This window comes from Pungitius pungitius, chromosome 1 (genome assembly GCF_949316345.1).
Source record: "Pungitius pungitius chromosome 1, fPunPun2.1, whole genome shotgun sequence".
NCBI lineage: Eukaryota > Metazoa > Chordata > Actinopteri > Perciformes > Gasterosteidae > Pungitius > Pungitius pungitius.
In genome coordinates this window covers 20,906,048-20,920,410 of record NC_084900.1, presented here as the reverse complement: position 1 = coordinate 20,920,410, position 14,363 = coordinate 20,906,048, and positions in this window count along the sequence as shown.

Genomic DNA, 14,363 nt, shown 5'->3' with positions numbered 1-14,363 from the left:
TGCTAGCACACAGAAGGGCTCTTAGGCATAGGGTTCGGATGTGTCACCCTCTGCTTTCAAAATGCAAACACTAGAATTGAATCTGTGCCGCATGTGGGAGGCAGCATACATCTGCTTTGCAGCGTGCCTCAGATTAAAGACGCATGTGAAAATGTTCTGCACTAGTACAGAAACATGCATCTTTTGTTCCACTTTATGCAAGAAGGTGAAACATTGTGCCATGTCAACCGTCCCTTCTCCACGCTGTCATGGAGATTTGATTTGCTTTAATTGTCTCACGGTGAAAGGTGGATTGCTTGATTTTGCAGTTTCTGCAGTGGCAACGCTTCTGGGTGCAGTGCTTGCTGGGGAATATCTTTTCCCCCAACTAGTTCATACTACCAGTAGTAAAAAAAAATGGCAACACAATACCTGCTCGTCACACGTAATGCAACCACATTCACACGCCAGCTTGCGCTTTAACCAATAATAACCTCACTGCAAGATTAAGAGGATTTGAGAAAAAAGCAATTCCAACAATGACCTTGATGAGTTTCCTGCTGCCCCCGCCATATGGTTTCCCTCAAAGTCTCTCTGAACCCTTCTTTAGCCACCCGCCGTTAGCAATAGTTCAATTCATTAAAAGTCTGACTCAGCCATTGTGCATTTGCCTCTAAATTGGTATTGATCTATAAGAGAACAAGGCGGGGGTTGAGGGTGCGAGACAGTAGACGAGGGCGGTGAGGTTGTGGTTGCTGGTGGATCAGGCACTGTGACTAATGGGGGGCAGGGAATCTCAGCTAACAAAGGGCAATTAAAAGATGCACGTGCAGATGCATGCTTAAACACATTTACAGACCCACACACACGTATCAGCATTTTTTCATTCTGCTTTGGCCACGTGGTACCTTTCCATTCACCCATGTCATCATCTTCTTCATCATCATCAGCACCCACCGCTCAGGGTGAGACGGTAACGCTGCCGTATTCTGACTAAGAGAGTTTGGGACATGGAGAAAGAGACAGATCAGAGCACACTCTGTATATGTGTTTGTGTTGGGGAGGGGGCAGAGGGGGGGGTGTATAAGCTATCTATCCTATAGAGAGAGATAGAAAAATGAGAGGAGGAAGTGCTCTCAACAGCAGAGGACTGGTGGGACGGGTCTGCACCGGACTAAAAGTTTTCAGTGTGAGACGAGAGATTGAGGAGAGGAGAGGGGGGGGCCGAGAGAGTGTGTGTGGCTGAACTGAGAGACTGCAGAGGCACCTGGGACACAGACTGAGAAAAGAAACAGAGCGAAGCACTTCTTCTCTTCTTCTTCTTCGCCTCCCGCCCCACTACTCGATATAGTGCTCCTCTCGTGCATCGGTCCCGGCTGTAAAAGGTGGTGGGATTGCGCGTGTGTGTGTATGTGTGGGGCGGGGGTGTATCCGACATCTGCTTCTAGGTAAGTGCAATATCTCCCTCCTTTCCCCTAAACCCCCCTATCATTCCCTCCCCTTCCTTCCCCCATGTCAACCCTCTCACTACACTGCTGCAGCTGAACCTCAAGGCGTATGACACTCAAGGTGAATGTAGTGCTGTGTCTGTGTCTGCGTGTGTCTGTGTCTAACGCACAGCATGTCACAGCGGAGAGGACACAATAATTCTGCTTTAAGACTGCAGCATTTCTTTTTAAACGTCTTCTTTCAGGACAGCTGCGTGAAATGTGACTTTTAAAAAGTGTCGTCTTGTGCGGCGGTCCTCTGATGGAACGGGTACAAGTGGGGTGACTCACAGATTTTGGCTTTAATAGTTGTGGTTTTCTGTTAGTGGTGTAAACATCTCGCTCAGAGGGACAACCTTGGCCCGTTTTAGCTGTGGGAGTTTTTTTATTATGGGGGGGCGTTCTTGTGTGGTTTTGTATGAAAATCTGTTATTTTCAATATGTGTGCACTAAAATCCTAGTCACTGAGGTATGTACGAACCCCTCAGCATCCCATTGAGTCAACGTTAATTCTTTCCCGATGAGTGGCGGTGTGGCGGGAGGAGATGGTTGGTGGTGAGCGTTGGTGATGGTGGGGAGTGGGCCTGATTGCGCCACCAAGGACAGTGGCCTGCTTGGGGAACATACTTCTTTATATGCCCATATGAACACGAGCAACTATGGAATGTAAAGAAGTATGTATCCCAGGTTGGGAAAAATTACAGCACTGGATCTGCAAACAAAAAAGAATACCTAAAGCAAACGTTTAACCCTCTGCATGCTCTGCCCCCAACTTTCTCTCACGTTTTTCTATGTGCGCACACGTTGTTCCAGCCTCGGCTCTGCAGAGCTGTGCATAAAGTGGTAACTGTTGATGCAGCTGCAGCTCTAGTCAGCAATTGTATGCTTGACCGCAAAAATCTTGCCATCTTTGTTTTTTGCAACCAGCGGCAACAACTGGCTAATCTGGGGGTGGCTTTGGAAGCAGGTATCAGGTTTTTAATCATGTATTTTGGTCTACTTTGTATATAAATACTATATGTGACCCAGTTTGGGTTGACTTGTCCCTGTCAAGGTGTTATTTGGCCAGTTTCAGGCCCTGGTAAGGTGGCCACCACCACAAGGTCATATTGCAAATGCTGACCGCTGGGCCGAAAATAACCTGCAGTAGAATAACACTCTCTATGTCAATCATATTTTAGACGATGAAAATAAATTGTTAAAAGGGGGGGAATCATCAACAAGGAGATCTTGTACAATGCAGCCAGATAAATTGTACACTCACCGGCCACTTTATTAGGTACCCCATGCTAGTAACGGGTTGGACCCCCTTTTGCCTTCAGAACTGCCTCAATTCTTCGTGGCATAGATTCAACAAGGTGCTGGAAGCATTCCTCAGGGAGTTTGGTCCATATTGACATGATGGCATCACACAGTTGCCGCAGATTTGTCGGCTGCACATCCATGATGCGAATCTCCCGTTCCACCACATCCCAAAGATGCTCTATTGGATTGAGATCTGGTGATTGTGGAGGCCATTTGAGTACAGCGAACTCATTGTCATGTTCAAGAAACCAGTCTGAGATGATTCCAGCTTTATGACATGGCGCATTATCCTGCTGAAAGTAGCCATCAGAAGTTGGGTACATTGTGGTCATAAAGGGATGGACATGGTCAGCAACAATACTCAGGTAGGCTGTGGCGTTGCAACGATGCTCAATTGGTACCAAGGGGCCCAAAGAGTGGCAAGAAAATATTCCCCACACCATGACACCACCACCACCAGCCTGAACCGTTGATACAAGGCAGGATGGATCCATGCTTTCATGTTGTAGACGCCAAATTCTGACCCTACCATCCGAATGTCGCAGCAGAAATCGAGACTCATCAGACCAGGCAACGTTTTTCCAATCTTCTATTGTCCAATTTCGATGAGCTTGTGCAAATTGTAGCCTCAGTTTCCTGTTCTTAGCTGAAAGGAGTGGCACCCGGTGTGGTCTTCTGCTGCTGTAGCCCATCTGCCTCAAAGTTCGACGTACTGTGCGTTCAGAGATGCTCTTATGCCCACCTTGGTTGTAACGGGTGGTTATTTGAGTCACTGTTGCCCTTCTATCAGCTCGAACCAGTCTGGCCATTCTCCTCTGACCTCTGGCATCAACAAGGCATTTCCGCCCACAGAACTGCCGCTCACTGGATGTTTTTTCTTTTTCGGACCATTCACTGTAAACCCTAGAGATGGTTGTGCGTGAAAATCCCAGTAGATTAGCAGTTTCTGAAATACTCAGACCAGCCCTTCTGGCACCAACAATCATGCCACGTTCAAAGTCACTCAAATCACCTTTCTTCCCCATACTGATGCTCGGTTTGAACTGCAGGAGATTGTCTTGACAATGTCTACATGCCTAAATGCACTGAGTTGCCGCCATGTGATTGGCTGCTTAGAAATTAAGTGTTAACGAGCAGTTGGACAGGTGTACCTAATAAAGTGGCCGGTGAGTGTATTTGAAAGCTAGCTAACCATCAGAGTGAGACAAGAAGGCGAGGGAGCGACGCAGGCGGAAGTGTGGAGTGAGTTGTGGCGAGTGAGAGTGTGAGGCGAGGATAGAGAGAGACTGGATTGATTATGGCATTAAGGCCTGTGTGTGTTGCTGGGTCGGTATTGTTCTGTCCCTTTGCCTGTGTCAGCAGGTGAAGCTCTCATCAAGACATTAAATATGCAACAATGCTGAGACGGCCAAAGCCGGACACTTGCTCGTAACCCATCCATCAGCACACACGTATGGGTGACCTGGGGCTTCTTCTGGGGACTGGCCCTAAAATCCATCCCTGCTCTCCTTGGCTGATTCGCTAGTTAAGCCAGCTGGTTGACCCCCAAAACCCCACAAGGGCGTCCACGCAAGGGCAAAACTGGTAATCCATGGGCCACGAGAGGGATTTGCAGCAGTTACAAACAGATCAGCCATGCAGAACACAGAAAATTTCCACCTACAACAAAAGCTACGAAGCGGCTGACCGAACACGCGTGTGAACGGATGTTTGATTCACAGATCTCTGCCAACTGAAGATAAACCTAACAACTCCCAGACATCAAGGGGTCATTGGGCAAAAACTCTGAGTAGATTCTCCACCTTTTATGAATGTATCATTTTTCTTTCATAACATCATGCGTAATGTTTTTAAACATTTTTTAATTCAAAATTGACACAATATATTGTCATCCAGGGAAGTGCTGAGTTGGACCAACAAATATGGTCAAGTGCACATTCCTGCTTAAATACTAACTTTACTGGCTCCTGTCTGTGAAAACCATGGTGCACTGTTGCGCAGAATAAGCCTATAGCAACCTAAACTATGAGGGTCGATCGTTATGGTTGAAAGTCCTTTAAATACCAATCTTAGTTTGTTTGCAAATCACACCTGGCCTACCACTCTTTGGACCTGTTGCCGCGCTGCATCGAAAGCAGCATTTAAAGCACTGGCCTTTTTGTACAATCCACACAAGTGTTTACAGAACTAGTGGCATTTAGCTTTTGTATAATAATTTACTAGGGATATCTCAATAACTTTTTTCTGGTTGTAAGAGAGTGTGTGTGATGTGTGTGTGTGTGCCTGTGTCAGTGTGCAATATATACAAGTATAAATTGTTTATTGTAAGTTTATTACACGAAGTTGTATTATTGTATGCATATTAAATTGAACAATATGACTTATTAACCATTAATAAGGGCCTTCCCTTATTAATGGTTAATAAGTCATATTGTTCAGTCACATTGTGTTAAGCTTTACTTAAACATATTTCATTAGGCTGCAGTTGTTACTAAAAAAAAGGTGTGTGTAGTTAGTTACCCATAATTTTGTTTTCTGTTTGTTTTCTGACCAATACACTTCCAGTAAAATGTAAACCATTTGCATGGGTTATAATTAATTCCCTCCACAATTTGTTTTTACAATGTATGATGTGATTTCCAATCGTTCCAGCTTTAATGTGTGATTTTATTTTGAATTTGGAGTTTGATTGCCGGCAATCGAGGGATATCTCAACTTTTTTCTGCATTGCCGGAAATCAAACTCCAACTACTGGTGAGACTCAGTTTGCCCTACAAAAAGCATTGGTCAGGTTACGGCATCATAAATTAAGATTTGAAACAAAACATGGTTTGGCTTAGAATTATAATGTTTGCGATGCTATGTGAACTACCGTGACTTATTAATCACTCCCCAAAAACGTTGGGTTTGGCACTAGAGACAATTGTCTGTCCGATCCACTAGCCCTCCATCCCTGTGCACACTTTCTTTGTTTAAATTCTCCATCAGCTGCTCTGGAACTAATACTGACACGGATGGCTTATTTTGGAAGTACTAATTTGGCGTGTCTACCACAGACACTAAAGGGTGGCTTTGGGCCATTGCTTAAGACTCTTTTGGCTATTTTCTAATATGTACACATTATATGGACATATCATATCTGTACTAAGAGCTTTGACTAACTGCAGCAGTTTTTATTTGTAGTTTCAGCGATGAATTTTGAGTTTGCAATGTAACTACTTGGTTAAAGATTCCAGATTTATTAGAGGTGGAATATGTGCTGTAGATGTTTCACAAAAACTGCAGCAGAGAAAAAACTCCCTAGAAATAATTATATGGCTTTGAAAATGAACGACTTCAAAAACCTTAATGAATTACTCATAATCCCAAGCCTTAAACGTCAATTAGTTAATTGGCCCGGGGATTTAATGTGAGAACGATGGCTCACCGGCTCAAAAGGAAACTAGGAATCGATTAAGACAACACACTGCATAATGAGAAACCAAATTACGACTTATCATTTAGCGATTAAGTCATACATTCTTTGCGAGTGGATTGGGGCCAAGGAGATTAACCCTGCCCTTCAACACACAATCACACAAACACACCTCTGAAAAGCCAATCTGTCCTGGGACAGAGATCAATGTTCAGGTAATTTGTTTTGATCAATTAAACAGACATCTGTTTGAATTAGACTCCAACAGACTGCAGAAGCCCTAACCCCTTCCAATCCTCCAGTGTATAGAGGTATATGTGTGTTTGTCCTTTGCTCCACAACTAAACAGCTACAAGGTAAGAAATAACATTTTAGCGGAGAATAATTGACTGATCAGACTTATTTGGAACACCTAGTAGAGTTAAATGAACTCTTTGACAGATTTGAAATGTAACTGTACACCAGTATCAGACTTCTCAGTGTTGGGCTTAACTCTACGTGCAGATGTATTTTTGACACTTATTCCGAGTTAAATTGTTAACATTTGTGTTGATTACCACTGACAATATAAACACAAGCTTAGAGTTAAAATTGAATGTCACAGAGTCAATTTAACTCTCTGAAATTTGTTGTATAGTCAGCAGCATGTAGGAACTCTAGTTTTGGTGCCTATGGACATTCCAACAACATCAGCACCTTGATAGAGGAAAAATTATATCTGAGAAGAATGTGTCACTGTGGCTGCCCAGATTCAGGCTTTCATGATATTATTGTGATAATTTTCTTTTATTTTTCTGGAAGTTACAAGAGATACCTATTCGTAACAATATACATTTCTTGGGATGCAACGCACAAAATCAGCACTCAAAACACTCTCACTGAATACGATCACACAAAAACTGCAGAATTAAAATGTGTGACCACAGGCCTTAGACACGTTCTGACCACAATCTAAGCCCATTGATTGCTACGGAGGTATGAATTGTATTTGTAGTACCATGTGTATGACGGTGAAAGGGATTGAAGTCATTTAAAACTCCAGTGTGTGTTCAGGAATTGTGTCAGCGAGGAGATCACTGTGTTTTTAATAGTTTTTGGACGGAGAAGAATAATATATTTCAGGCTTTGATACACACAAGACTTCTTGCCAGTCCTCCATCATCTTGACATAACAATTTGACCAAAGTACAGTAGGGACAGAAAGATAACACAGGAAGTGTAATCAGCACGACAAAAGTGGAAGTGGAACCATTAAAGGAGGAGCGATAGAAAAAAGAATTTTCAATAATATAAATGCAACTCGAAAAGCACAGTGGGGGAAACACTGCTCTGATCTTCTGCTGCACAAAGTGTCTTTGCTAATATTTACAGCTTTATGTTGCGTTGGTTAGTTTCATATGTGACAACATACTATACATTTTCAAAAGTTAATCTGCATGCTAGCAAAAGGAGTATAAGCCTGGGGAGGATCATGTATCCTTACATGTCTTTTTTTATTGTTTGTGTGTCTGTAGCTGTAGATTTTCTCCAGGGCCCATTAGCCAAATACATATTATGTGCTCATTTAGGACTGTATACTCTATTCTTACAGTCACTAACTCTTAACTACTGTATGTTTTTGACTGGCTGGTAGGATTAACTGCCTCTGTAGCAAAAGGATCAAACCTCACCTCATTTGACATTGGTCACATCTTGCTTTAAAACAATCAACAGCCGTGTGTTTGTCTTATTTTAACATCTGCAGGTTGATTATAAAAAAATACATAAAACTTGACTGTTCAAAGACATAATTTTGCTTATATGACAGTGATGATACAAAGCAACTTTAGCATTCTCTCTTAGATGGTTTGCTTCCACTGGAAGCCCAATATGCACTCTTCCTCGGGTGTGTATAGCTGCTGTTAGGTGGCCAAGCATTCATCATAGAGCACTTCTTTGAAAGCAGCTGTCTAATGAAAGAAACCAAACCAGTAAAGCTGAAACCAAAACAATGAGCTGACCTTTCCTTAAAGCTTTAAATAGATGAGGGGAACTACACAGTGAAATGCAGATCTCTCCATTTTGATGATTGAATGAAACCGTGAATCCCACCTTGTCCATGTCCGTCGTCTGTCAACAATGGTTGATTGCTGCCCAGCTTTGAGGAGTCAGCAGTTGGTATAAAAGTCAATAAAATGATTTTTTTTTATAGTGGAAATACTGCAACTACTTGAGGACCTTAAACATAAAGTCATAAATGAGCCCAAAAACCAGTTAGCAGTCACAAAATTAAAACCCTGATTGTCACGAATGTCCGGGTTTGTACTGCATCCTGTCACTTGTACCCTTTCGTTATTTAGCCCTGTCAATCTCCTCTGACGCGTAGTCTACCTTCAAGCCGACCGCTTTGTTGACTAACTTTAATCACGGTCCCCTAACTTGTATCTTCTTTCCACAAGTGCCGAGACGCTGATCAGGCAACAGACTCTAATCTGGCTGGCTCTAACTAGCTTGGTCCTCTCCATCCCAGTGTCCCAAATTACGACAAAGCAGAGGCGTATTGAAGCCTTTCATTCTCCCCACAATCCAAAAGGCATGTTTTACACCCCAAACTGCATTGGATATTTTGGTTTTACGATGCCTTAGTGGCCCCTGCAAGCGGGAAACGGCGTGGAAACGCATCTTTAATGTCGCTCAGTGTGAGGAAGAAGAGTTTTTTTTTTTCTCATTTCACTTACTCAGTGCCCTTTATTCTCTTAATCCCAATCCATTGGAAAAAGTCATCTCTTTCCACCCGAGCTGTCTCATGTTTATCTCCCATTGTGCTCTTTGGAATGAAGATCAGTGACAGCGCATAGAGCAGTTTGCGTATATTTTTTACGTTCTTATTCTAGTTTGCAGGTACATAAATCCGGCTGTATGTCGTCCCGGGCATCTTCAGACGCCGCTTCTGTTACATGTTTGGAAGCCATGAGCGTTTTGACACATAAAGATCACATTGGTTTCTCATTACAGTTATTGATGGTATGATACCGTGGTGAGGACAGGTCCCATCTGGTTAGCCATACACATGTTAACTCAACAGTGTTTGAAGACTCTCTAGCAGGGGCGGATGGTGTATATCGGGGATTTGGGCAACGCCCCACTAACTGGGACAAAGAGTCATTGTCCAATCAGATTCGTCAGATTCAGGTCACGTTACAAATGGTCGCAAATGGTATTTTCGATCAAGTAGCTATTTAGAATCACATTCTGATAACTTGTGTATAATTCCCAATTTCTATTGATGTATTTTCACTTAATCTTGCTAAATTCAAATAAATTAAGTTAAAACTTTTTCCTTGGCCCCATTTGCCTTTGTAAGATGTTCTATTTTGTCTTTATTATTTTGTCAGAATGCACCAGAATGCTTCGTTTGTATGTGAAAAAAATTTAGCCCCCCCTACAATAAAATTCACCAGCCGCCACTGCTCTCTAGATATATATTTTTTGACTGAATAAAGTGGTTCATTAAGGACACTGACGGAGCCATCTGTCTTACACTAATGTGAGGAGTTTCACCACTGTAGTCTCAAGACAACTCCCCAAGCGTTCAGTGAAGTTCTCTTAACGGAGAGTCCACTCGCTGGTTCATTCAAAGACAAATGAGAGTCAGTCAAACCCTGGTTGTGTCAGGGTGGGACATGGAGGAGGAGAGTATGTATTTAAATATATCATCTGAATAGGTATTGATCCTCTTAAGGGTGTTCCAGCTAGATTAAAAGTTTAAGGAATAAAACGGCTTTGGGGATTAAATCATTGTGAGTTAAAATCACGAGAGGCAGAAGATAAACTCCGCAATAATCGCAAAGTATGAGCGCCGCAGACACACTTCACGACATCCCACAGAACCATTAAGGTCCCGCTGACAAGACCCGCGTTTAAGGACCACGAGCAGAATGGCCCGCTAGCGGGTGGGAGCGCGTTTTTGGTGTGTATGAATACAACCGTGTTGGAGATAATGTCAAAAGTTGCTACACACTATGAGCCCCTACGTGGCCGCGCTCGCACCGAGGCAATGCTTATCGTCCCAGTGCCGGGCCGACTGATAAAGAAGATAAAGAGAAACGGTGGCAGCCATGGCGCTGACACCGAAGCCCAAGGTCAGAAGGCGACTTTTAACTGACGGACGTGTTTTATCGTTGTAGAGTGTCCTGTTATGCTCCTGTCGTCGTGGTGCTGAGTCAGAAGCTCGGTGCTGCTCGCATCCACATGCAGGTGGAGGTGGGGGAAGGGGGACCTGGGGGGGGGTGGGGTGTTATCTGCAATGGACTGCCGCTGCGTTCGCGTCGCTAACCTGGACAACAGAGGGCCTCACTGGGGAGAAGGGCCTTGTCTCTACTGGACTTCTGGTTTGTTTTTTATGGTTATCACTATTCCCAGAAATACCAGCCACACCCTGAACACTTCAAGTTGGATTCACACGTCACCCTTCCTCCGGGTCCAGTCAGCGGTTCATTAGCAGGAGAATAGGCTGAGGCCCTGACGGTCCAGTCAGCCACTGAGTGAGAGAAAGTAGTTCCGTTAAGGACAGAGAAAGAGAGACACAGAGAGGAGCGGGTGAGCCATGGGACTGGCGGGGGTGGGACTGGTTGCGTTAGTCCCGGATTCCTTGCCTGTCTCTACCACTGCGTATATTACTCAAGCTCCCCCCCCCCCCCCCCCCTCACCACCATCTCCAATATAAGGGCCGGAATGCAGCGGAGAGCACACTCCAAGAATAGACCTTATCTCCACCCACGCAGGATAGAGGGCACCTACTGTGCAACCCACCGACCCACATACAGCCCTCCAAACCCACTCGACTCGCAGATGCTCACTGCCTTTACTTCATTTGATCTAGATGGAGCGGCCTCAAAGTGAAAGGCCAGGTTTGTGTCTGATGTCGGATGTGAGCGGTGGTGCTGCTGGGCTGCGTCCCGTTTGATGAGCGTGTGTGGGCCACGGACTGCCAAGGCTGCACGGTGAGAGGGATTCTCTCCTTATCTGCTGAAAGTTCTGCTTTGGAAAGGATGTGGCATGCAGCGTTCTCGCTCATCTCAAGTTGGTACCCGCGCCTCAATGAGCAAACTCCAGGAAGAAGGGTATGAGGGTACAGGGGGGGGGGGGATGATACACATTACATGCATACTCGCTGTTTTCAAACAGCAGCTTTGGGTAAGGTAGAGAATTCAGGTCACGCCAACTCCGTCCTCTACTCCTCCCCTGTGTGCTACTTCCCACTTTCTATGTGTTTAGTGAGTGAATGGGCCCCTTCTTGCTCCTTACCTCCATACATGCACTGCTAGTATTTATGCATTTATTTTTCTGAATGTGATGAGTGGAGTTTACACATTATGGATGATAATGTGTAAATAATGTCTAAATCTTGGTAATATTGAGCAACTTTGTCATCCATTTGTAGTTGTGTAGTTGTTAAGTGCTCCACTGTTCATCAGCTATAGTTGCTGTGCAGCTTTTTTGTAATGTGGGTTTATCAGTTAAAACTGTATGCGATGAGCGGAGCTGCACAGCTGAGTTGCTCCTCTCTGGGGGAGAGGCTCCTGAAAGTGCGGACCTGAGAGTAGGAGGAACGACGGTGGAAGCGTGCAGAGCACTGCGGAGGTCAATGAGAGTTAATTTTTCCCGTTGGCCTAGTGCTGGCTTTATTAGCGTTATTGGCAGTCAGTAATGAATTCATTGTGTGTCTGCAGCCATTGCTGAATTGTGCTGCTATGTTATCTCTCAGGGTCCTATTTCTGTTTTCTTTAATCTCTTCTTCATCAGCCACATTGACTTTATCCCTCCTCCTCTCTCACACACTGTGTCCTTGTCTTCTTCCAACATTTTTTTCGCCTCTTCTTCTTCTTCTTACATGAATCCACCTAAAATCATGAATGTTTTTGTGTCTTCTACAAAGCAAAAGGCTTTTTAATTTTTCTTATATTTTCCTCCTTCTGGCTCTGTCTCTTTCAGGTCCCACACTTGTCTGTTCACATCCTCCTCCTGTTCCACTCTGTCACCTGTTGGACCAGACCTGCCCCTAAAATGCTTTGCTAAAGCTGGTAAAATGGAACCAAATCAACTGTTCATTGGATTTGGTCCCCTTCAACCAGCTGTAGCTGTGCATTGATCACTTGTTGGGCCCACACGAGTGACTGGGCAATTCGGCGGGGTAGACCTTGAGTTACTTTGCTGGAAAAACAGCTTTGAAAATGTAAAACTGAAGATGCTTCACGCTCCCTCCCAGAAAAACCACTGGACTGAGACGAAGATACTAAATACACAGCATGCACCGGTTATTGTGTGGCTTTATCTCCAGCACAAAGATTAGCCCAAAGACATTGAAGTCAATAAAACATGCTAGGTAAGTATTTTTAGGTTGTACTGTGTCTTTCTGAATTTGTATTTATTGGTGTGCCACTATACTTGCATTGTCTTGAACCATTGTTCTTGTGTGTTCAGTCCATAAATTGCCATTATATGTGTCTTTTCAAAAAGCATGTATGCGTATACATATGTACGTTTGTGACTCCTAATGCAAAAACTGGATCAATAAAGCTTAATTCTGAAGTAACTATCAACTGCTAAAGTGGTCTTTGATTTTAAATGGGGTCTTACTTTGGATGAAGGGGGGGACCATATCATTTAGTTTTAGTGGGTCAGCTTTAGCTAGAACAAACTATTTTGACCCAGTTTGCATTGTTCCCAATTGGATGCTACAAAGTATATATTTTGTTAAGGTCTTTACCCAACCACTAATATAACTATTTCAATCTGGCACAAGCGTCAAAACTGCTAGCTACTATTATTGGAAAAAAGATGGCAGCACTGGACCGTGTGCTGAAGAGTCTATCTTCTTTGTATAAAAGAACATCCGGGTCCACCGATTGAAGCCTATGCGATCTAAGAAGATTCTTTTTATTGACCATGAGGGCGAAACTCCTCTGGTTGCATAGAAGTATATGAGAAAATTACTCAAGTTCGCTCTTGAAGTAGTCCCTCATTAAACATGAAACATAAAAATTAGTTTATGGTCTCATTCTCTAGTTTCAAGTCTTCAATACAGCATGATTCATGATTCACCATCATTTACTAAATGATTGTCCATTTATGAGCAAATAGTGGAGTTTTAGGGTGGAGCTTAAAGTGATTGACAGGTCCCTGCAGCTACCAAAGCCATATACAGCGTCACTACATCATTTTTCCTCATTCCAACATCACATCAGGGAAATCAGTTTCAAAACATTCAAAACATCAGCCCAAAACCATTTAGTGACGTCACTGTCCACTTCCTATATAACCCTAACCCACCTTACTAGTTTCTCCCATGTGACCTAACCCAGTCACCCCAATCTGGAGAGCCTGACGAGATTAAAACCAAACCGAACCCAACAGTAATTCATAAAATAGCAGTACTTCAACATAACCACCTATCAGCCAATCCAATCCAATGGATAGAAATTAAATCAAAAAAGTAAAAAAAACGAGATCCAAACCGAGATCCAAGTGTTTGCAAGGTCTGTACAGATTCTGGACCAGCCTCTCCTCCTGTCTTCAGACAAATCAAGTGTTTCCGCCTGTGAGGGGCTTCGGAAGTGTGACAGATGTTTTAATGGGGCTGTGATTCCTTATCAACACTCCGCTGAAAGCTTAATTTGCCTCAATCCTGCCGTGAAGGATGGGAGGCCGAGCGGAGAAGGGAGGTGCGCCATGGTAACGAATGGAAGTGTCCAAGGTGGGTGGGTGTGGAGGCACGATGAAGATGACACACCCTGGAAATAGTCAATGTGGTAATTTTCTGTTTTTCGTGTCCTGTGCATGATGAAGTAAGTGAGTAATTAGAGGCAGGGAAGGGGCTTTCGTATGCAATTACACTGGAATGAAACAGTGCTTGTCAAGACTCTGGCAGCCGCCGCAGAAATGGAGAAATCAAGCAGAACGCACATGTTACAAATAAACTAGTGGGTAAACATACAGAGCGACAGCAGCTTTGATTAAACCTCTACTCTTAAATCTGCGAGATTATTAAAATTGCTGGCGTTACATGTCTCAATGTTTTCAAAGTGCTACAGAGAAGAAAGCGACACCTCTAGGATAAAGGACTAGACCCCACTAATAGATAACGATGGAGACCAATTTCCTAATGTGACAAGGGTGTGGTTTTGGAATTGGTAAAA